The sequence below is a fragment of the Budorcas taxicolor genome, chromosome 3 (assembly GCF_023091745.1).
Source record: "Budorcas taxicolor isolate Tak-1 chromosome 3, Takin1.1, whole genome shotgun sequence".
NCBI lineage: Eukaryota > Metazoa > Chordata > Mammalia > Artiodactyla > Bovidae > Budorcas > Budorcas taxicolor.
The window spans coordinates 66,279,293-66,303,837 of record NC_068912.1 but is presented as its reverse complement, the minus strand read 5'-3'; the positions used below and the strand labels follow the sequence as shown (position 1 = coordinate 66,303,837).

The window sequence follows — 24,545 nt, the reverse complement described above, 5'->3', positions numbered from 1 at the left end:
TCTAATGGTTTTAGGTAAAATATAATATATGAAACTTTCATTTCAAATATATCTTATGAAAATTTTAAAAAATTTCAGATTTTGGATAGAAATCTATCTTAAAATATTATGAAAAATATTCATTATTCTGAAACAGTGTCAGAAAAGAAGACCCAAATTTCTCTAAAACAATTAGTTCTAGTTAGCTATCCATTGCTGATTTTGGTAAAATTAACAAGAAAACATATTTACAATTCTACATGGCAATCATAGGTCAAGTAATTAGGACTGAAGAAGTATTGTTGACATACAAATTAGGTTGACTATTATATTTTCAAAAACAGTGTTCTTTCACTAATTTAAATTAAAAAAATTAAAACACGCTTAAATCTTATTATAGTGTTCTAAAAATGTTTGGAAATACTTTTCTTAGTTTTTAGTACTGAAATCCATCCTAATGCCTTTAGCAATAGTGACTGTAACCAAATGAAATTGGTATTTTTTGGTTTTAATAGTTTATAATACTTAATTATATTTGAAGGTGTGATGAGTCAGCCCCATCTTTCCATTTGGGATTACGGTCTAAAATCACAGTCTTGCTCACTGGACATACTTTTTTTTTTGTAAAACCATAAGGTAATGCACTCTTCAAAAAATATATGCTGACAGAAGGGAAGAATACTTTTCTGAAATTCAGCTTCACATATTGAACAAGTATCACCCACATCTGAATAAGTCACTCTGTAACTTGGTTGTGTAAAAAATATTCACAAACCTATCTGAAAGTTCTTAGATTTCCAAAAAATCCAAAAGCTTTAAAATGAGGTAGAATAAAGCAAGTAATATCCAAAGAACCTATTTAATTATACTATTAAACTCCCTGAGGCAAATAAGGTAATGAAACCAAAACTGATAGGGGATAAAATTCAGTAAAATTGACTTAATTCTTCTAAGAGCATACCCCAGGAACCCTTGACTTTAAAAAGCAGGATGAAAGAAGGCACCACTATAATAAGACGTTTTGAGCCATGAAAAGCAATTTCAAAATGAAGTCTGTAATTCCAATAATCCAAAGTACTTCTGAGAAGTTCAAATGATCCAAAATAGGATTTAAAAAGATTAAGTTGTAATAAAGAGACTGAGAATGAAAGAGAATGGAAAATCCTGCTAAGAACACCAGTAACCAAGCTTACTGGATCTTTAAGCACCTTTTTCTTAGAAAAGCCTGACTTGAAAATTATTCAGAGGCCCAGTTCCAAGAGAAATTTCATACTTTTCTGGAGTTTGGATTTTCAGCATATCCTTTAGGCATGGCATTTGTCTGGGTATTAATCTCTAGATATGGGTCTCCAGAATGAAGGCAAGGTCCTTCTCCTGTCCATCTGGTTGCAAAGGCACTTTGGGAGGTTAGGCAGCCTCAGGACCTGCAGTTCCTGGAGGACTGGCATGGCCCTGGTATGCTTTTCCTCTAATCCAAACTTCTTTGCATTAGTACTGTGTTTCCTCTCATGAGTGGATGGAGGCCCCATAGTGCTGTCAGGGACAGCAGGAGACAAGACTCAGTTTATTCAAATTGCTGCAGCAGAGCCTGCTTGGACCAGAAACTGAGGCTGGAGAAGGAGGGGTGCAGAAAGGAGAGTGGCTGAATCAGGGAGTCACTAAGTTGTCCTTCGGTAGCAGTGGCATGGTCAAGTCAGAGCTTGAGGGGAGTCTGCTAGCCTTCTTACTCGCAGCTGCACTAAATCTGGCCGTGTAGGTCAGGCGCCGCACCATGTCAAAGGTGCCATTTCATGACTCTTCCCAGCTTGTAGAGGATACAACACACATAACTGTATGTAGTGGTTCCATCTCATATGTAGCCCTGTTTCTTCCCCTCAGGAACTTGGGCCATCCTTTTGAAAGGCACAGTGGACCATGTCATTCTCCAAAATTCTTGGCCTCCCATCACCCCCAGGTCAAATTTTAATTCCCAGCATAGTATAAAATCTGTTCATGCTGAGCAGATGAGCTGTGGCTCTGGAATAAGAAACTCTAAACTGAAATCTTATCTTAGTCATTTGTGAAATATACAACCCTCGGCAAGTCACTTAATCTCACTGGGCTTGTTTCTTTGTGAGATGGAGGAGGAGGGTAAGAATAGCCTTTTTGTCATCGATTTTTGTCAGCATTCATTGAGGGTAAAGATGGAATATTCTTTCCGTAATGCAGTCTCTCACCATTGTCTGTCCTCTCCCCTACTCTGTGCTTCAACTGAACCGAATTTCTTATAGTGGTTCTCCACCTTGTGGCCCATCCTGCCTCTGTGCCTTTACACAAGCTCCCCTGAATTCCCTTTGTTTTCTTTTTCTGGTTAGAACCTGCTCATTCTCCAGGATTCAGCGATTCACCACTTCCTCCTGGACACTTCCTCCTGGAAGCCTCCTCTGATTCCCCCAGACTCAGTGGCTGTCTTAGTGCTTGATTATATCACAGTGCATTCTCTTTAATACTTACCTATCTCCCTCATTATGTAAGCTATAGACTATCTCCTCTGCTGGACCATGAACTATAGACTAGGGGCTCCCAATCCCTGGCCCCACAGACTGATACTGGTCTGTGGCCTGTTAGGAACTGGAGTGCACAGCAGGAGATGAGTGATGGGCGAGTGAGTGAAGCTTTATCTATATTTATAGCCACTCCTCATTGCTCACATTATTGCCTGAGCTCCATGTCCTGTCACATCAGCAGCGGCATTAGATTCTTATAGGAGCCTGAACCTGAACCCTAAGTCAAGGCAGAATATCCTGCTGCTGCTGCTGCTGCGTCGCTTCAGTCATGTCCGACTCTGTGCGACCTCATAGACAGCAGCCCACCAGGTTCCCCCATCCCTGGGATTCTCCAGGCAAGAACACTGGAGTGGGTTGCCATTTCCTTCTCCAATGCGTGAAAGTTGAAAGTGAAAATTGAAAGAGAAGTTGCTCAGTCGTGTCCGACTCTTAGCAACCCCATGGACTGCAGCCCACCAGGCTCTTCCATCCATGGGATTTTCCAGGCAAGAGTACTGGAGTGGGGTGCCATTGGCAGAAATAAAGTATACAATAAATGTAATGCACTTGAATTAACCTGAAATCATCTCATGACCCAGTTCATGGAAAAGTTGTCCATGGAAACTGGTCCCTGTTGTCAAAAAAGATGGGGACCACTGCTATAGACCATGTTTTCCTTGAGGGTAGGAACTGTTTTACTTGCGTTTATCCTTAGCTCCAAATGTAGTTAAGTTCTTAGGGATGTTAGTAGGCTCTTAAAAATGTCTATTGAATTAATGAATGGTGATGAATGATGAGAGCTGTCATCATTTTTGTTTATAGAGAAACATAAAGATGATACAGGAAAGATTTGGGAATGGCATAATAGCAGGAATCCTAGAATTCTGAAATTTAATGATTTGGTGATTTTCTTAATAGAAAGAATGGCTGAAGTCATTTTTGTTAAGGCATTGTTTGTGAGTGATTATTCAATATCCACTGCTTTATGACCTTTTATAAAACTACTATTGAATAAACCATAAAAGTTCTTTGAAGAGTATTCTGTTTGTCAGTGGTAATACCAAAAAATATAAAGTAGCTATTCTTGGCAAGTTACGGATCAACATCCTGGAACTGTTAGTTCCATAACATCTGTATAAGTTCAGTCATTTTGACGTTGCAACTTGCCTGAGTCACTAGTTTATACCTGAAGTTTCTGATGGCAATCTTTTAATAAAAGAACAAGTAGTTACATTTTTATCCAAAATTTAAAATTTATATGTGTTGAATATGTAATGAAATAAGGTACATCCATAAGGATATTTCATATCAGAAATTTCTGGATCAATAATCAAGTTTCTTAAGATTTGGAATAAAAATGTCAGTGCATGGACTAAATATCAGAAGATATTAAATCTGAGCACTTCTATTGGCAATAAATCTTGATCTTTTCTGAAAACCCATCTCTTCTTCAAATAGGTTCTTATTTTTGCCCAAGTAAAAGTTTTAATAAATATGGAAATGATCACTCTCAACATTAGCATCATGCTTTGTCAGGCTTATGATGCTAACTACTACTCTATGCATCACAATTCCAAGATTAAGAAGAGCGACTTGCCTGAATATGTTTACATCTTACAAATGAATAAGAATATGAAGCTCTTACTAGGGAAATGGATAAAAGGCATATCAAAGCAGTCAGAAGAGAAGAAATAAAAATGGCCAATACTTATACAGAAAAATTTACACAAGGAGAAATGCAAACCAAACAATGTGATACCATTTGAACCTGTCACAATAACAAAAGGTGTTGCTGTTGGGAGTATGTCTGTACCACCTTCCTCATCAGTTGGATAGTATGTGTGCAAAGTTTCAGAAATGCTTTCAGCTTTGACTAGGAATCCCACTTTTAGGAGGCTTTGGAATGTCTGCCTGTGGAGAGTATATGCTCTCATCAGCTTCCTGCAGGGGGAGCTTTTATGGGAAGGCTTTCCTTCACTGGGAAGGCTGTGGTTTCCCAGCCCTGTCTGTGCATTTTTGGGAAATTCTGTTTAATTCCAGCTACTGCTTTAGGAATCTCAAAGAGTTGCATACCTGATCCGTGTTCTTTATGCAATTTTAATCAAAAGTAAGGTTGATATCTTGATTTCCTCCTGTCAGTCTCCTCTTTATTGCTCAAATAGCCTTGAATTGGGGCTTCCTGATGCCTGCAAGAAATCACAAAAACAACAAAATAGAATTCAGACATTAAAAAACATGGGATGAATTTAAAAGATGTGTCAATAAAATTGGATATGATGCAGCAATTCAAAACAATCCATTGTTGCACATATTGACACATAAAGGAAAGATTCTAATATAGTACTTCATGTATGAACACACTTATTATATGTATGTATACAGTTTGCTCTTTTCCTCTCTCTCATCCATATTTTAGAAAGTTTCTGTAATGACATAAAATAGGCTCATTACATGTTTGCTTCTGTATAGGCTTCCCTGGGTCTGGAAGATTCCCTGAAAAAGGGAATGGCTACCTACTCCAGTATTTTGGGTTTCCCTGGTGGCTCAGATGGTAAAGAATCCACCTGCAATGTGGGAGACCTGGGTTCAATCCCTGGGTCAAGAAGATCCCCTGGAGGAGAGCATAGAGACCCACCCCAGTATTCTTGCCTGGAGAATCCCATGGACAGAAGAGCCTGGTGGGCTACAGACTATGGGGTCGCAGAGAGTCAGACATAACTGAGCAATTAATGTTTTCAGTTTTTTCAGGCTGTTTTCACCACTGTGCTGTCTGTGTTCATGGTGGCTAGTGTGTGCTTTCCCTTCTTCTTTTGTCTTGATTTTCTTGGTAGGGTGAGCAGGGTCTTGGCCACAAGGAGGAGATCTGGAATTGGGTCATCTCTTCCCATCTGGACACCTCCTTACATGGACGCTCACACAGGAACCAGCCCCCTCAAGATCTGTGGCTACTGACTCCATCCCCTTCTGTTTGCTGCAGAGCCTCACCTGGTCAGAAAGGAGCGTGGGCCAAAATGAGACCATGTTCATCCTGTTCCCCTGCTGCCCCATTTGGTCTCCTTCCTGGGAAGATGGGCTGAAGTCTGAGAAGAGCCAGTGCCTCAGACATTTTGGGGCCATTGAGGGGTGGGAGAATCCTTCTACTCAAGAGAATAAAACTGTAGATGCTAACAAGCCCAGGGTGAACTGGTGCAGACAAAGACCTCTAATTCATGGAGGTGCCAAAATCATCATCATTCTCAATGGCTCCTGGGAAATGGAATTTTCCACACAAGTTAGGTTTCTAGATAACTAGCATTTACTACCTGAAGAATGTATACTATTTTTCTTCATCATTTTTAATGGAAATCTTACTGAAGGGCTTTCAATTTATTTCTGCAAGCCTTCAATATTTTCTTGATATGCAGTCTCATTCTTACAAAGAACATGTCTTTGTGGAATGGTGATGTTCTCCAAGTACGCAGAAACAGGTAGTCCCAAAGAGCAGCTCCTTGTACTTACATGGTCATGGCCTACTTTCCCTGCTGACAGCTGTTCCATCTGACCATCTGTGTGATGTGGTTGAGACTCTGCTATGTCAAAAAAGCATTTGATCGGGAATGGCTCTGATTAGTAGCAAGGTTCAGCATCCTGTGGCAAACATTTCTGTTGCTCTAAGGCCATTTTCACTTAGTTCTGAGTTTGCAGCTGGGTTTCAGTCACTTAGTTATAGTGGTCAGTGGTCTGGCCTTGTTGAAGGGGCTATTCTTATACTTTGCAACAAAATTTATAGTCACCTTTTTGACAACGAAATTAAAATTCACAATTTTCCTTTACAATCAGGCTTCCTGGGGGGCTTGCGAAAAGATGGCGGAGGAATAGGACGGGAAGACCACTTTCTCCCTCACAAATTCCTCAAAAGAACATTTCAACTCCGAGCAAACTCCACAAAACAACTTCGGTAGGCTGGCAGAGGTCATCAGGCAACCAGAAAAGCAGACCATTGTCTTCAAAAACAGGTAGGAAAAAATATAAAAGACGAAAAAGGAGACAAAGGAGGTGGGGAGGGAGCTCCGTCCCGGGAAGGGAAGCCCGTCCCGGGAAGGGAATTTTAAGAAGAGAGGTTTCCAAACACCAGGAAACACTCTCCCTGCCGAGTCAGTGGCGAATCTTGGAAACACAGAGGGCAACATAACAGGAAGGAAAAATAAAGAAATAATTAAGACCAAGAGATTACAAGCCCAACAGTAACTCCCCCAGCGGAAAAGCGGCACAGACGCCTGCATCCGCCATTGGGAAGTGGGGGCAGGGCAGGGACGCGCGGGAGGCGCAGGCTGCAGTGCTTTGTAAGAATCCGGCAGGAACGCCCCACGCGCAAGCAGAACGATCTAACTTGCGCTAGCAAACCAGACTGTGGGATAGCTACCACGCGAAAAGCTCGAACATAAGACACCGCCAGGACCGAGCACAGAACAAAGGACGGAACGGAAAAAGCCGGCTGCAGACCATCCCCCGCCGGGGACAGGCAGCCAGAGCCATAAGGACTGGAAAGGGGCAATTGCAGACCCGGAGAGACTTTACTTACCTAACTGCAAGCAGGCCTCTTTGCTAAGACTTCTGGGGGTGCTGGACACTCACAATCTGCCTCACGGGGGATGCCAGCGGTCCACCCAGAAAGCTGAGCAGCAGCGGCAGAAAAGGTGACACGCCGCGGCGATCGCGCTCGCCAAACTCCTGAGCTACTCGGACCTGGGAAGGGCACAAAACGCAGTCCCAGCCGAATCTGTGCCTCTGAGGGCGGCCTGAGCGGCTTGGACCGGGGAAGTGCACGCAGCCTAGGGCCGGCCCCAGACGGTTCCCGGCGGAGCATCGTAGAGCCGGAGCGGTTTGTACGCCGCAAGAAGGGACAAGTCAGGCGGGGCTGAGACACTGTGCACACGACAGTGCTATTTGTTTGCAGCATCCCCCCTCCCCACAGCGCGACTGAACTAGTGAGCCTAAAAAACCAGCAAACAGAAGAAGTTAAACAGAGGGAACCACCTTGGAAGTGATCCCACACGGCCCAAAACATCAGAGAACGGCCAGATATATTTTTAATAATTTTAAAATCATTCCTTTTTTTTTTTTTCCTTTTTTTTTCTTCTAACTATTTTTTTAATTGTTAAGTCTTCTATTTATCCTCTAATTTTTATTTCTATAACCTACTATTAATATTTTTTAAAAAAAAGACTTTTTTTTTTTTTTTTTTTTTTTTTTTTAAGGCAAACACCATATATAGCCTTTGGATGGTTGTTGGTGGTTTTTTGTTTTTTTTTGGTTTGTTTTGTTTTTTTGTTTGTTTGTTTTTTAAATAATTCTTGTGTGTTTTTTTCTTTCTTCCTTTTTCCTTCTGCTTCTTTTCTTTAATATTGTATTTTTTAAAATCCAACCTCTACTCTAGATTTTTAATCTTTGCTCTTAGGTTTCTGTTGTCAATTTTGTACATCTAAAAACCCAAACTTCACTACCCAAATTTACCTGAGAGCGAGATTACTGGCTTGACCACTCTCTCCTCCTTTGGACTCTCCTTTTTCTCCACCAGGTGGCCTCTACCTCTTTTCTCCCCCATCTCTTCTCTATCCAACTCTGTGAATCTCTGTGTGTTCCAGCCAGTGGAGAACACCTAAGGAACTGGTTACTGGCAGGATTTGTCTCTCTCCTTCTCATTCCTCTCTCTTATCCCCCTGGTCACCTCTGTCTACTTCCTCCCTCTCCTCTTCCCCGTATAACTCCGTAAATACCTCTGAGCGGTCCAGACTATAGAACACACATAAGGAAGTGACTACTGGCTAGCTTGCTCTCTCCTCTTTTGATCTCACCACATCTAATTCCAGTTACCTCTAACTACCCCCTCCATCTTCTCTTCTCCTTGTAACTCAGTGAACCTCTCTGAGTGTCCCTCAATGTGGAGAAACTTTTCATCTTTAACCTAGATGTTTTATCATCGGTGCTGTATAGTTGGAGAAGTCTAGAGGCTACTGTAAAAATAAAACTGAAAGCCAGAAGCAGGAGGCTTATGTCCAAAGCCTGAAAACATTAGAGAACTCTTGAATTCAGGGAACATTAAGCAATAGGAGCTCATCAAATGCCTTCATACCTACACTGAAACCAAGCTCCACCCAAGGGCCAACAAGTTCCAAAACAAGACATACCACTCAAATTCTCCAGCAACACAGGAACACTCCCCTGAGCTTCAATATACAGGCAGCTCAAAATTATTCCAAAACCCTTGATGTCTCATAACCCATTACTGGTCACTCCACTGCACTCCAGAGAGAAGAAACCCAGCTCCACCCACCAGAACTCCAACACAAGCCTCCCTAACCAGGAAACCTTGACAAGCCACTGATAGAACCCCATCCACAGTGAGGAAGCTCCATAATAAAGAAAACTCCACAAACTACCAGAATACAAAAAGGCCACCCCAAACCCAGCAATATAACCAAGATGAAGAGACAGAGGAATACTCAGCAGGTAAAGGAACAGGAGAGTTGCCCACCAAACCAAACAAAAGAGGAAGAAGTAGGGAATCTACCTGAGAAGGAATTCCGAATATTGATAGTGAAAATGATCCAAAATCTTGAAATCAAAATAGAATCACAGATAAATAGTCTAGAGACAAGGATTGAGAAGATGCAAGAAAGGTTTAACAAGGACCTAGATGAAATAAAAAAGAGTCAAAATATAATGAATAACGCAATAAATGAGATCAGAAACACTCTGGAGGCAACAAATAGTAGAATAACGGAGGCAGAAGATAGGATTAGTGAAATAGAAGATAGAATGGTAGAAATAAATGAATCAGAGAGGAAACAAGAAAAACGAATTAAAAGAAACGAGGACAATCTCAGAGACCTCCAGGACAATATGAAACGCTCCAACATTCGAATTATAGGAGTCCCAGAAGAAGAAGACAGAAAGAAAGACCATGAGAAAATCCTTGAGGAGATAATAGTTGAAAACTTCCCTAAAATGGGGAAGGAAATAATCACCCAAGTCCAAGAAACACAGAGAGTTCCAAATAGGATAAACCCAAGGCGAAACACCCCAAGACACATATTAATCAAATTAACAAAGATCAAACACAAAGAACAAATATTAAAAGCAGCAAGGGAAAAACAACAAATAACACACAAGGGGATTCCCATAAGGATAACAGCTGATCTTTCAATAGAAACTCTTCAGGCCAGGAGGGAATGGCAAGACATACTTAAAGTGATGAAAGACAATAACCTACATCCCAGATTACTGTACCCAGCAAGGATCTCATTCAAATACGAAGGAGAAATCAAAAGCTTTACAGAGAAGCAAAAGCTGAGAGAATTCAGCACCACCAAACCAGCTCTCCAACAAATTCTAAAGGATATTCTCTAGACAGGAAACACGAAAAGGGTGTATAAACCCGAACCCAAAACAATAAAGTAAATGATAACGGGATCATACTTATCAATAATTACCTTAAACGTAAATGGGTTGAACGCCCCAACCAAAAGGCAAAGACTGGCCGAATGGATACAAAAACAAGACCCCTCTATATGCTGCTTACAAGAGACCCACTTCAAAACAAGGGACACATACAGACTGAAAGTGAAGGGCTGGAAAAAGATATACCACGCAAATAGAGACCAAAAGAAAGCAGGAGTGGCAATACTCATATCCGATAAAATAGACTTTAAAACAAAGGCTGTGAAAAGAGACAAAGAAGGCCACTACATAATGATCAAAGGATCAATCCAAGAAGAAGATATAACAATTATAAATATATATGCACCCAACATAGGAGCACCGCAATATGTAAGACAAATGCTAACAAGTATGAAAGGGGAAATCAACAATAACACAATAATAGTGGGAGACTTTAATACCCCACTCACACCTATGGACAGATCAACTAAACAGAAAATTAACAAAGAAACGCAAACTTTAAATGATACATTAGATCAATTAGACCTAATTGATATCTATAGGACATTTCACCCCAAAACAATGAATTTCACCTTTTTCTCAAGTGCTCATGGAACCTTCTCCAGGATAGATCACATCCTGGGCCATAAATCTAAACTTGATAAATTCAAAAAAATCGAAATCATTCCAAGCATCTTTTCTGACCATAATGCATTAAGATTAGATCTCAATTACAGGAGAAAAACTACTAAAAATTCCAACATATGGAGGTTGAACAACACACTTCTGAATAACCAACAAATCACAGAAGAAATCAAAAAAGAAATCAAAATATGCATAGAAACTAATGAAAATGAAAACACAACAACCCAAAACCTGTGGGACACTATAAAAGCAGTGCTAAGAGGAAAGTTCATAGCAATACAGGCATACCTCAAGAAACAAGAAAAAAGTCAAATAAATAACCTAACTCTACAACTAAAGCAACTAGAAAAGGAAGAATTGGAGAACCCCAGAGTTAGTAGAAGGAAAGAAATCTTAAAAATTAGGGCAGAAATAAATGCAAAAGAAACAAAAGAGATCATAGCAAAAATCAACAAAGCCAAAAGCTGGTTCTTTGAAAGGATAAATAAAATTGACAAACCATTAGCCAGACTCATCAAGAAGCAAAGAGAGAAAAATCAAATCAATAAAATTAGAAATGAAAATGGAGAGATCACAACAGACAACACAGAAATACAAAGGATCATAAGAGACTACTATCAGCAGTTGTATGCCAATAAAATGGACAACATGGAAGAAATGGACAAATTCTTAGAAAAGTACAATTTTCCAAAACTGAACCAGGAAGAAATAGAAAATCTTAACAGACCCATCACAAGCACGGAAATTGAAACTGTAATCAGAAATCTTCCAGGAAACAAAAGCCCAGGTCCAGACGGCTTCACAGCTGAATTCTACCAAAAATTTCGAGAAGAGCTAACACCTATCCTACTCAAACTCTTCCAGAAAATTGCAGAGGAAGGTAAACTTCCAAACTCATTCTATGAGGCCACCATCACTCTAATACCAAAACCTGACAAAGATGTCACAAAAAAAGAAAACTACAGGCCAATATCACTGATGAACATAGATGCAAAAATCCTCAACAAAATTCTAGCAATCAGAATCCAACAACACATTAAAAAGATCATACACCATGACCAAGTGGGCTTTATCCCAGGGATGCAAGGATTCTTCAATATCCGCAAATCAATCAATGTAATTCACCACATTAACAAACTGAAAAATAAAAACCATATGATTATCTCAATAGATGCAGAGAAGGCCTTTGACAAAATTCAACATCCATTTATGATTAAAACTCTCCAGAAAGCAGGAATAGAAGGAACATACCTCAACATAATAAAAGCTATATATGACAAACCCACAGCAAACATTATCCTCAATGGTGAAAAATTGAAAGCATTTCCCCTAAAGTCAGGAACAAGGCAAGGGTGTCCACTTTCACCGCTACTATTCAACATAGTTCTGGAAGTTTTGGCCACAGCAATCAGAGCAGAGAAAGAAATAAAAGGAATCCAAATTGGAAAGGAAGAAGTAAAACTCTCACTGTTTGCAGATGACATGATCCTCTACATAGAAAACCCTAAAGACTCCACCAGAAAATTACTAGAGCTCATCAATGAATATAGTAAAGTTGCAGGATATAAAATCAACACACAGAAATCCCTTGCATTCCTATACACCAATAATGAGAAAGTAGAAAAAGCAATTAAGGAAACAATTCCATTCACCATTGCAACGAAAAGAATAAAATACTTAGGAATATATCTACCCAAAGAAACTAAAGACCTATATACAGAAAACTATAAAACACTGATGAAAGCAATCAAAGAGGACACTAATAGATGGAGAAATATACCATGTTCATGGATCGGAAGAATCAATATAGTGAAAATGAGTATACTACCCAAAGCAATTTACAAATTCAATGCAATCCCTATCAAGCTACCAGCCATATTTTTCACAGAACTAGAACAAATAATTTCAAGATTTGTATGGAAATACAAAAAACCTCGAATTGCCAAAGCAATCTTGAGAAAGAAGAATGGAACTGGAGGAATCAACTTGCCTGACTTCAGGCTCTACTACAAAGCCACAGTCATCAAAACAGTATGGTACTGGCACAAAGACAGACATATAGATCAATGGAACAAAATAGAAAGCCCAGAGATAAATCCACACACATATGGACACCTTATCTTTGACAAAGGAGGCAAGAATATACAATGGAGTAAAGACAATCTCTTTAACAAGTGGTGCTGGGAAAACTGGTCAACCACTTGTAAAAGAATGAAACTAGATCACTTTCTAACACCGCACACAAAAATAAACTCAAAATGGATTAAAGACCTAAATGTAAGACCAGAAACTATAAAACTCCTAGAGGAGAACATAGGCAAAACACTCTCAGACATAAATCACAGCAGGATCCTCTATGATCCACCCCCCAGAATTCTGGAAATAAAAGCAAAAATAAACAAATGGGATCTAATTAAAATTAAAAGCTTCTGCACAACAAAGGAAAATATCAGCAAGGTGAAAAGACAGCCTTCTGAATGGGAGAAAATAATAGCAAATGAAGCAACTGACAAACAACTAATCTCAAAAATATACAAGCAACTTATGCAGCTCAATTCCAGAAAAATAAATGACCCAATCAAAAAATGGGCCAAAGAACTAAATAGACACATCTCCAAAGAAGACATACGGATGGCTAACAAACACATGAAAAGATGCTCAACATCACTCATTACCAGAGAAATGCAAATCAAAACCACAATGAGGTACCACTTCACACCAGTCAGAATGGCTGCGATCCAAAAATCTGCAAGCAATAAATGCTGGAGAGGGTGTGGAGAAAAGGGAACCCTCCTACACTGTTGGTGGGAATGCAAACTAGTACAGCCACTATGGAGAACAGTGTGGAGATTCCTTAAAAAATTGCAAATAGAACTCCCTTATGACCCAGCAATCCCACTGCTGGGCATACACACCGAGGAAACCAGAATTGAAAGAGACACATGTACCCCAATGTTCATCGCAGCACTGTTTATAATAGCCAGGACATGGAAACAACCTAGATGTCCATCAGCAGATGAATGGATAAGAAAGCTGTGGTACATATACACAATGGAGTATTACTCAGCCGTTAAAAAGAATTCATTTGAATCAGTTCTGATGAGATGGACGAAACTGGAGCCGATTATACAGAGTGAAGTAAGCCAGAAAGAAAAACACCAATACAGCATACTAACACATATATACGGAATTTAGAAAGATGGCAATGACGACCCTGTATGCAAGACAGGAAAAAGACGCAGCTGTCTATAACGGACTTTTGGACTCAGAGGGAGAGGGAGAGGGTGGGATGATATGGGAGAGTGGCATTCTATCATGTATACTATCATGTAAGAATTGAATCGCTAGTCTATGTCTGATGCAGGATACAGCATGCTTGGGGCTGGTGCATGGGGATGACCCACAGAGATGTTATGGGGAGGGAGGTGGGAGGGGGGTTCATGTTTGGGAACACATGTAAGAATTAAAGATTTTAAAATTAAAAAAAAAAAAAAAAAAAAAAACAATCAGGCTTCCTTATAGATTAATAATCACTTACATTATAATTTTAGGAACTGTGGTTCAAACAAATGAAGTCAATTTTCTAATCTAGTTGTCACTGAAATGCTTATCAACTTCAAGATTTGTTTCTGAGGCTATAACTAGAAATTATAAGGTATTTCCAGAAGAATTTTAAGGGGATAATTGAATGACCATGCATTCATTTATTTAATAACTCTATTCAATTTAATTAAGAAATTAGTTTTCTTGTTGATTTTCTATTGACTAAAATATAAAGTACAGTTATTTTAACATTGTGTCATTTAGTTTGGTCACCTAAAAAAATGTCCCAAACATAGTAGTTTAAAATGAAAAAGGTTTTATGATTTTCTATGGTTCCATGGGTCAGTGGGCCGCTCTTTCAGTCTGGATTATCTGGCTTGAGCTGAATGGTCATATGTCTGGGATGGCTGGAATGACTGGACCCTCAGCCCACCAGGTATTTTATTCTTCAGGGGGATGGCCTGAGTATACCCACATGGCAGCAGAAGGTTTTCTAGCAGCAAGAGAGGAGAAACCCCAAAGTACATATATTTTTTAAGCCTTTGCTTATATCACACTTACTAATGTCTCGTTGGTTAAAGCAAGTCACGTTGGCATGAGAGTAGGGGTACAAGGAGGCATGACTCATGGGAGTCATTACTGCATTGATCTATCAAGGCGTGTTCCAAGCTGTCATTCCAACCCTGCAGTCCCTAAACTGTGAGTGAGGTGGCCTGGGACATCACAGTGAATTATCAGGGACTGTTGCAGGATAGTCCACCATTTTGAGGGAAACGTAATTATATTCCAAGACTGCCGGACATCACAAAAACTACTAGCTTGATGCAGGTCACAATGTTAACATCATAATGATAAGTTCCTTTTGGTGCTGTTGTATCTTTGCAAAGCTGGATTTTTGGTGGTTGCTGTGACTAAAAGCAAGTACTGCATGAAAATGATTATAAAGCAGGAAGTGTGTGTGATGGTGTCCAATTTGGTTCCAAGATTGCAGAGTTGTGTGGTCCCAGAAGGTGCATATGTCCTGCTATTAAGTAAATGTGGTTAACAAAGAAAATATTATTTAAAATTTTGTGTGTATTGCTTTTTAAATATAATTAAATTGTTAGGACATGCATACTTATAAATTTATTTGGATCTAGCTACTTAATTAATGGAACTATTAGGTATTTCTTTTGGTACAGGGGCAGTGTGAAAAAATGAATAAGACACTAAGGATGCTATAAACCAGGAAAGGTTGGGAACTACTGTTATAAATTCACTTATTATTATTAATTTTTTTTTACTGCTTATAAGAAAAGAAAGTCAAAGAGGAAAGCTAGCTTTGGGGAAAGATGAATGGATTCAATTTTGGATATGCAAAGTTAGGACCCAATGGACCACTTACAGAAAGATGCAGAGCTGTGATTCAGAGAGGAGATTTGGAGTGAAGCTGATTCCATCCCTAAATATTCATGTGTAGAATCTCTGTTGGATTGCTTTGGATAGTGTCTATACTCAAGAATTAGTGGTAAAAGGAAAAGGTGTGTGCTTAGTTGCTCAGTTGTGTCCAACTCTTTGTGACCTCATGGACTGTAGCCTGCCAGGCTCCTCTGAGTTGTCATGCCCTCCTCCAGGAGATCTTCCTGACCAAGGGATTGAACCCGGGTCTCCTGTATCGCAGGTGGATTATTTACTGCTGAGCCATCAGGGAAGCTCAAGGAAAATTTTGGGTTGAAACCTAAAAACCAAAACTAATCTGCAAAATAAATGTTGTTGGCTTAATATTTTTGCAAATGTTAAATAGATGCCTTTGAATTTCCCTCTTCTGTCATATTTTTATTTGCAAAGGGAAGACTTCCGAGGGGGAGCAATGCGGTTTATTGTCCTAGAAAAGGAGAAGGTGAGCTCTTAACCTCTTAGTCAGTTGTTGTGGAGATACAGGGTTTGCCAAATTATTTCCATTTCACACATCACTAGCTGAGTAGAAAGCTCAGATCATAGAGGGGTTCCCATCATAAAGAGAAGGCACCTTGTCCACAGTTAAGGCTTAACAGAATTGACATCAAGAAGCAGGAGGATATGATGTACTAAATGTAAAGATCCCCCGACCCCCAACACACATACTTTTTGGCCAAGGACATTATGGAAGGAAATAGGGAGAGAAGACAATAATTTATGTCTTGTAACTTTTTCCCATGACTTGAAATACATCTCAAAAATGAGAGCAATAGTAAGGGTAAAGAGGGGAGATGTCTGTTTCCAAGCTGAGGGCTCTAGAAATCTCATCTTTTATTCTGTCCATCTGTACCATCTTGGGGGTATGACCACAACACCAGGGTCAAAGGAGATCTTGTAGTTTTATTTTTTCTATGTTGCTCCTACTTCCCATATTTTATGGATGATGTGACAAAAGCCAGTAGGCCTCCCAAGGCACCATCTTCCCATCCTGCCCTGACAAGACAGGGTGGACTGCCAGGCCAGTAGACTGGATAAGGGACTGAGAAATCGCTGTACAGGCTGCAGCCAGCATCATAGGGGCGAGGGTGAGTCATGCAGAAGTGTTGCTAGATTCTGACCAAGCTAGAAGCCCCAGTGAGTAATGGCCACTATCTTTTTTTTTTTTTTAACCACTTATCATTTATTTATTATTATTATTTACTTTACAATATTGTATTGGTTTTGCCATACATCAACATGAATCCGCCCCTATCTTGAGACCAGTAGTAACTTACTAATGCATTCCAATGACCTCCCTGAAGCCAGGAGAGCCTTTCATCAGTGTCATGAAGACTCATTCATACCTCGTCTTCATATGCCCAGTTGTCATCTTCAGGAGAGAAGCTAGGCAAGGGGACAGCTGTTTGAAGGCCCAGACTGGCTATATAATTTTCTGGGCCTAGTGAAAAACAGAAATGCAAGCCCTTTGTTCGAAGTCTAATGATTTTAGGACTGTGATGTGCTCAGTCATGTCTGATTCTTTGTGACGCCATGAACTGTAGCCACCCCATGGACTGCAGCCTGGCAGGCTCCTCTGTCCGTGGGATTTCCCAGGGAAGAATATTCAAGAAGGTTACCATTTTCTCCTCCAGGGATCTTCCAGACTCAGGGATTGGGCTGGCGTCTCTTGTGTCTCCTGCTTTGGCAGGCAGATTCTTTACCACTGTGCCACTTGGAAAGCCCCAGATTGTGATAGCAGAGGCTTAAACCAGATAAGAGGCCCCACTTCACAGGTCTCAGACACAGAAAACAGGCTGAGAATCTAAACATTTTTCTTTCCACTAAAGATTCTCAATACTGCCCAAAGGGATTGTTTAAATTAGCAGATTGGATTGAATTTAAACTGCAGTTAATTCTTTTCCCATTAACTAGTGAATGGGAGCCTGGGAGAAGTACCAGATTTGTTTATGGACAATCAGGACATTACTGAGTTGGGTGTGAGTCAGATTTGTGGTCCTGCTGTCAAGGCATCCTTTCTTTCTTTCATTGAAAAGAGCTGCTGATCAGAGAGATTAAGGGATTGCTTAAGGTCACCCAGGTAGTGAGTGATGAAATTGAAATTTAAACACAGATGTGTGCGTGCTAAGTTGCTTCAGTCATGTCTGACTGTTTATGACCCTATGGACTGTAGCCCACCGGGCTTTTCTGTCCGTGAGATTCTCCAGGCAAGAATCCTGGAGTGGGTTGCCATTCCCTCCTCCAGAGGATTTTCCTGACCCAGGGATTGAACTTCTGTCTCCTAGGTCTCCTGCACTGGCAAGCATGTTCTTTACCACTAGTGCCACCTGGGAAGCCCTTAAACTCAGATGTGACTCCAAAACTCATATTTGTACTCTTCTGCCAAAGAATTGATGCTTTTGAACTGTGGTGTTGGAGAAGACTCTTGAGAGCCCCTTGGACTGCAAGGAGATCCAACCAGTCCATTCTGAAGGAGATCAGCCCTGGGATTTCTTTGGAAGGAATGATGCTACAGCTAAAACTCCAGTACTTTGGCCACCTCATGAGAAGAGTTGACTCATTGGAAAAGACTCTGATGCTGGGAGGGATTGGGGGCAGGAGGAGAAGAGGACAACAGAGGATGAGATGGCTGGATGGCATCACTGACTCGATGGACCCGAGTCTGAGTGAACTCCAGGAGTTGGTGATGGACAGGGAGGCCTGGCGTGCTGCGATTCATGGGGTTGCAAAGAGTCGGACACGACTGAGTGACTGAACTGAACTGACTGAACTGATGTAGGTAATATATATAGAGTCAAAGCTAAGTCTGAAAAATTGAAATTTGAAGTGAATTTCTTTTAAAATGTTCTTATTTTCATAAACACATGAATAAAAGTATGTCTGATCATCACAGGAATGATACTGTACCTAGAGGGCGTGTTGGAAAATTGGGGGATGTTTTGGTTGTGTGAGATGATGCTATTGGCATATTATGGGCATAGGCCAGGGATACAAGGAGTTTGCAATCTGCAAGACAGTCTTTTACAAGGAAGCATTGCTTGATATCCTACATAACTTTTGAATGTCTCATCAGTCACTCAAGTAGGTGAAAAGGTTGTTTATGAGTCTGGAACCTCGTAACACTTCGCATATATGTGCTGTGTGCATTCTCAGTTGTGTCCAATGCTTTGTGACCCCATGGGCTGTAGCCCATCAGGCTTCCCACTCCATGGAATTTTCCAGGCAAGAATAGTTGAGTAGGTTGCCATTTCCTACTCCAGATCCAGGGAATCTTCCCAACCCAGGGACTGAATTGGTGTCTCTTGCATCTCCTGCATTGGCAGGCAGATTCTTTTCCAACTGCATCACCCGGGAAGTAGCTTTACATATATACTCATAGTACTTTTTCCATGGATTAAAAATAGGTTGGATTTTCCATGACCACAAAAGTTGTGTAAGTTGAAGGAAGAGTATACATGATTAACTTCAGACTTTACCAAGAGTTGTTCTCCATTTTGGAAAACCTCATCACCCAATGGCCAGGCTGCTTTTGGTATTTGCATACCCAACACAACATACCTAAATCAGTCTTTGTTAGAAGTCAAATTCCCATGGATTCCACATGTAGATGCATCTACTGCTTCACTAATCTTTGTGTATTTCTGTGTCTGATCAGTTTATTAAAAATTCTATTTTTTTGTTTCTCCTTTGTGTTATAGTCAGGGCATTATGTTGATTTGTTAAAAGTTATGTGTGTCGATAGGTTATAGTTCTGCATAAATTCCATTTTAGAGCTGTCCCGGGAGTAGTGTTGAAAAGGGAAGGGGTAAGTCTAGTAGGTTGAGAACCATGGAAGTAGATGCAGGGTTTGGAATCAATAAAGAGCAGATGTCTTTTAGCAAGAAAACCCCAGAGTTGTTGACTTTTCCTGATGGGCTTATTGGCTACATTACTGGGCCTGATGTGAAAGAATTATTAAGTCTTTCAGGAGACTATGTGTTGTGTGTTAGGTGTCAAGTTATCTGACCTTATTTACCCAAGGAATTGGGCTTTTCCGGTGACTTTTTTTTTTAAGTTAAATTTTTTCCTCTTGGCTGGACAAAAAATTGTGCTTTTCATTTGAGGGAACAACTTTGGTAGAAAAACTCTTTTATTTAGGTTTACTTTTTTCCCAGTGAAAGAACTATGCAGGACATTCATGCTGCAGCTCAAAACCCTCATGGTTACTAATTGTTATGAGGAAGCTGGCATCAGAAGGGCTTTGGGCAAAATGTCCTGACTCCATGGACAGTAACCCACCAGGCTGCTCTGTCTATGGGATTCTCCAGGCAAGAACATTAGAGTGGGTTGCCATTCCCTTCTCTAGGGGATCTTCCTGCCCAGCGATTAAACCTGGGCCTCCTGGATCCCAGGCTGATTTTTTGCCATTTGAGCCACTAGGAAAGCCCCATCTGTAGTCAGTCATATAGAAAGTGTTGAGATAAGGTAAAAAATAGTATTTCACTTTGGGCTTGAGTAAAAAAGAGTGAGTTCTTTGTACAGGGTCATGCCACGTGCAGACATCTATTATGGTCAGTAAGGAAAAACTTTTCTTCCTCTTTTGGGCCCTCTTTTATCTGGAATCCCCCCTCTCTCCCTGCCTTGTCTAGATAGGATCATGCTGCCCCAGGGACTTGCCTCAGTCTGCTCTGGTATGGATGGTTTGTTGAACAGGATGGAGGGAAGAGAAAAGTGTCCTGGATCTTTCAGGCAGGGAATCTACCCTTTAATGTTAGGAGCTCAGTATTGTTTGTTGGTATTTGAGGTCCCAGTTTCTGGAACCCATCAGCCAGGATTTCACCTCTGGCTCTGCAATTAATAGTTGTGTGACTTAGATACTCTGTATTTCAGCTTCCTCATCTATAAAAAGAAATATAATAATACCTAATCCTCAGGTTTGTTGTGATGATTAAATGTGTATGTAAATGGGAAGCAGGAAGGGAAAAAAGATTTTTTCTACGACATTTAGACATTTAAGCAAAAGAATATTTTGTTTGCCTCTGTTTCCTGGTTGGTGTTTTATTGCAGATTTCAGTTCATTTCAGTTCAGTCTCTCAGTTGTGTCTGACTCTTTGTGACCCCATGGACTGCAGCACGCCGGGCCTCTTTGTCCATAACCAACTCCCAGAGTTTACTCAAACTCATGTCCATTGAGTCGGTGATGCCATCCGGCCATCTCATCCTCTGTCATCCCCTTCTTCTCCTGCCGTCATCTTTTCCCAGCATTGCAGATTAGTTGAATTTATTTAATTCTTTCAATCTTTGGGGTAGTGGGTCTAGGAGAACAATACCTAGTAGAAGGAGTCATCAGCCTGGGCTTTAGATGGAGAAGTTGGACTTGTTGAAGTCTGCACTCCAGGTGGATCCATCTTAGTCCAGAGAAATTGGAGACTGACAGGAAATGGACTTTGAAGTGCTATTCATTTTATTGTTGAAGGTCTGCCGCCTTACATGCCCTGGGCTAAGTCCTGCAGCTACACTAGTGAACAAGACAGTCAAGTAGGGAGACAGACAGGAACACATACATAAAATGTCAACAAGATAACTTCACATGGTATAGACACTTTGAAGACCGTAACACCAAATTCCTACTTTAGTTAGGTCAGAGAAAGCCTTTTCACTCTTGAGCTGGGTGATGAATATAAAGATCAGGGGCAAAACCTTGCAGGTACATGAATAGCAGATAAATTCCCAAAGGTGTAGGATGGGTTATCTGTTTTCTCTTGAGTGAGTTTGGGCAGTGTGACTTTCAGGGAATTCATCCATTTTATTTATAGGCATGGAGTTTTTAAAAAAATAGTATTCTTTTATTATTCTTTTACTAGGTGTAGATTTATCTCATGATATGCTCTCTTCCATTGCTGATATTTTATAATTTGTGTCTTCTCTCTTCTTTTCTTGATCAGTCTTGCTAGGAGTTTATAAATGTTACTGATCTTTTCTAAGAATCAGCTTTTTGTTTTATTTAGCCTTTTCTATTGCTTTTCTATCTTATTGCTTTTCTTTCCTAATAGATTTCTGCTATTATCCTTATTTTTTCTATCTTTCTGCTTGGTTTTACTACGCTCATTTTTTTTCTAGTTTCTAAAGGCAGAAAATTAGATAACTGATTTGAGAATTTTCTTCCTTTCTAACATAAACATTTAATGCTCTAAATTTCCTTCTAAGTATTGTTTAAGCTGCGACCTTCAAATTTTGATATGCTGTATTTTCATTTTCACTCAATTCAAAAGTTTTCATGGAGAGCCAGACATTTGGAAATGAGCATTCTGACTCTTTTGCTAGGCCTTTATTTTGGAGGCTTGAGTCACTTGCAAGCTCCTGCATCTTTTCCCAATCTTTCTGTCAGGATGATGGGGATAAGGCTCTAGGCAGGGTTTCATGCCTTTTTTTCCATTTCACTATTGTTTCTTCTCAACCTCCCATGGTGTCCCTTCTCTTCTCCTGACCTCTTATGTTGGCTTGCTCTCAGTCTTTGATTCTCTTCTCTATCCATAGTCACCCTTAGACATGTCTTCCAGTCTTATGGTTTAAATACCATCAGTAAGGCAAGAAGACTCTTGAGAGTCCCTTGGACTGCAAGGAGATCCAACCAGTCCATTCTAAAGGAGATCAGCCCTGGGATTTCTTTGGAAGGAATGATGTTAAAGCTGAAACTCCAGTATTTTGGCCACCTCATGCAAAGAGTTGACTCATTGGAAAAGACTCTGATGCTGGGAGGGATTGGGGGCAGGAGGAGGAGGGGACGACAGAGGATGAGATGGCTGGATGGTATCACTGACTCAATGGACGTGAGTCTGGGTGAACTGTGGTAGTTGGTGATGGACAGGGAGGCCTGGCGTGCTGTGATTCATGGGGTCGCAAAGAGTCAGACACGACTGAGTGACTGAGCTGAACTGAACTGAAGGCAATAATGTTCACATTTATATCTCCAGGTCAGATCTCTCATACAGTTTATGTCTAAAAGTGAACTCCTGGTGTTCCTTTATAAATTTATTCTAACTTCTTTCTTTTTACTTGATGACTACTTTCATTCTTCTAGTTGGCCAGACTAAAAACCTTGGAGGCATGCAACTTTTCTGTCATACTATACATCCAACCCATGAGCAATTGTGTTGGTTCTACTTTCAAAAGATATTTAGAATCTGATCCTTATTAACCACCTCCATTGCTACCATATGGTACAAAACACCATCCTCTTCCATTTGGGTCACTGTGGTAGCCTCCAAACTAGTCTTTCTGTGTCTATAGTAGCTATTCTACAGTCTATTCTCAATACAGTAGTCAGAGTGATCCTTCCAAAATTGAAATCAATTTTGAGCTGATTAAAAACTGATTCAGTTCTCTGTTCAAAACCCACTGAAGGGTCCCTTCAATGCTTACTTCAACTGCAAAGACTTCAAATGCTTACAGGGTCTTGCTTCATCTGACCCTTGTGTCTTCTCTGACTTCATCATCTACTGCTCTCCCCTCTGTGAGCTCCACTGCTCTCCTACTGGCCTCCTTGCTCTACCTCTGACTTGCCAGTTATCCTACCTCAGCATCTTTGCTCAAGTTGTGTCCTGTGTCTGGAATGCTTTTCTCTATCTTAAAAAAAATTGATGTATTAGCTGATTGACAGTATGTTAATTTCTGCTGTACAGCAAAGTGATTCAGTTATACATCTACATACATTCTCTTTCATATCCTTTTCCATTATGGTTTATTATAGGATATTGAATATAGTTCCCTGTGCTATACAGTAGGACCTTGTTGTCTATCCATTCTACATATAATAGTTTGCATCCACTAACCCAACCTCCCAATTCTTCCTCCCCCCACTCCCTTTCCAACAACAAGTCTATTCTCTATGTCTGTGAATCTGTTTGTGCTTTGCAGATAAGTTCACTTGTGTCATATTTTAGATTGCACATATAAGTGATGTAATATACTATTTGTCTTTCTCTGTCTGACTTAATTCACTTAGTATGATAATCTCTAGGTCCATCCATTTTGCTGCAAATGGCGTTATTTCATTCTTCTTTATGGCTGAGCAGTATTCCATTGTATATATGTATCACATCTTCTTCATCCATTCATTTGTTGATAGATATTTAGGTTGTTTCCATGTTTTGCCTATTGTGAATAGTATTGCTGTGAATATTGGGGTGCATGTATCTTCAAATTATACTTTAGTTATACATCCAAGAGTGGGATTGCTGGATCATATGGTAATTATGTTTTTAGTGTTTTGAGGAAACTCCAAACTGTTTTACATAGTGGCTGTACAAACTCACATTTTCACCAACAGTGTAGGAAGATTTCCTTCTCTCTGTATCCTTTCCAACATTTGTTATTTGCAGACTTTTTAATGATGGCCATCTGACAGGTGTGAGGTGGTAGCTCATTGTAGTTTTGATTTGCATGGAATGATTTTCCCTTTGATATCAGCTTGTTTCACTCCTACACCACCTCTTTCAAGGCTTTGCTCAACTCTCACCTTCTGAATGAGGCCTATCCTGATCACTCTATTTAATACTTTAACCTGCTTCCAAACTCTACCACTGGCATTTCCGTTCCCTTTATTCTGCTCTACTTTTTCTTCATAATGCCATAAATCATGTAATCATTTAATTTGCTGTAGTATTATATTTATTGTTTCTGATCTGTCCTTCTATACTAGAATTAAAACTTCAAACAAATAGGACTTTGTCTGCTGTTTCACTTATAGCCTTAGAGTCTTGAGTGCTTGATGCATAAGAGGTACTGAATAAATATTTATGGAACGAATATATGATTCACTCATTGAGGCTGAGCATATCACTGATCTAATCGAATCAGGATCTCTTAGCAAGAAACAAAAGAGAGTAGTTGTTGGATGGTCAGTTATCAATATATGACTTGGGTTCTAAGATGCTCAACTACACACCAGGGAAACTGGATTATGGACTATGTGAGGAGTTATTTGAGCTTTTATCCAAATCTGATATTCAAATTAAATAG

The 24,545-nt window shown here is 40.0% G+C and overlaps 1 pseudogene; it reads right to left on the bottom strand.

Moving 5' to 3' along the window:
* Positions 1–508: 508 nt before the first annotated feature.
* On the bottom strand, positions 509–1,237 carry LOC128045577 (E3 ubiquitin-protein ligase RNFT1-like; annotated as a pseudogene).
* Between the last annotated feature and the right edge of the window lie 23,308 nt (positions 1,238–24,545).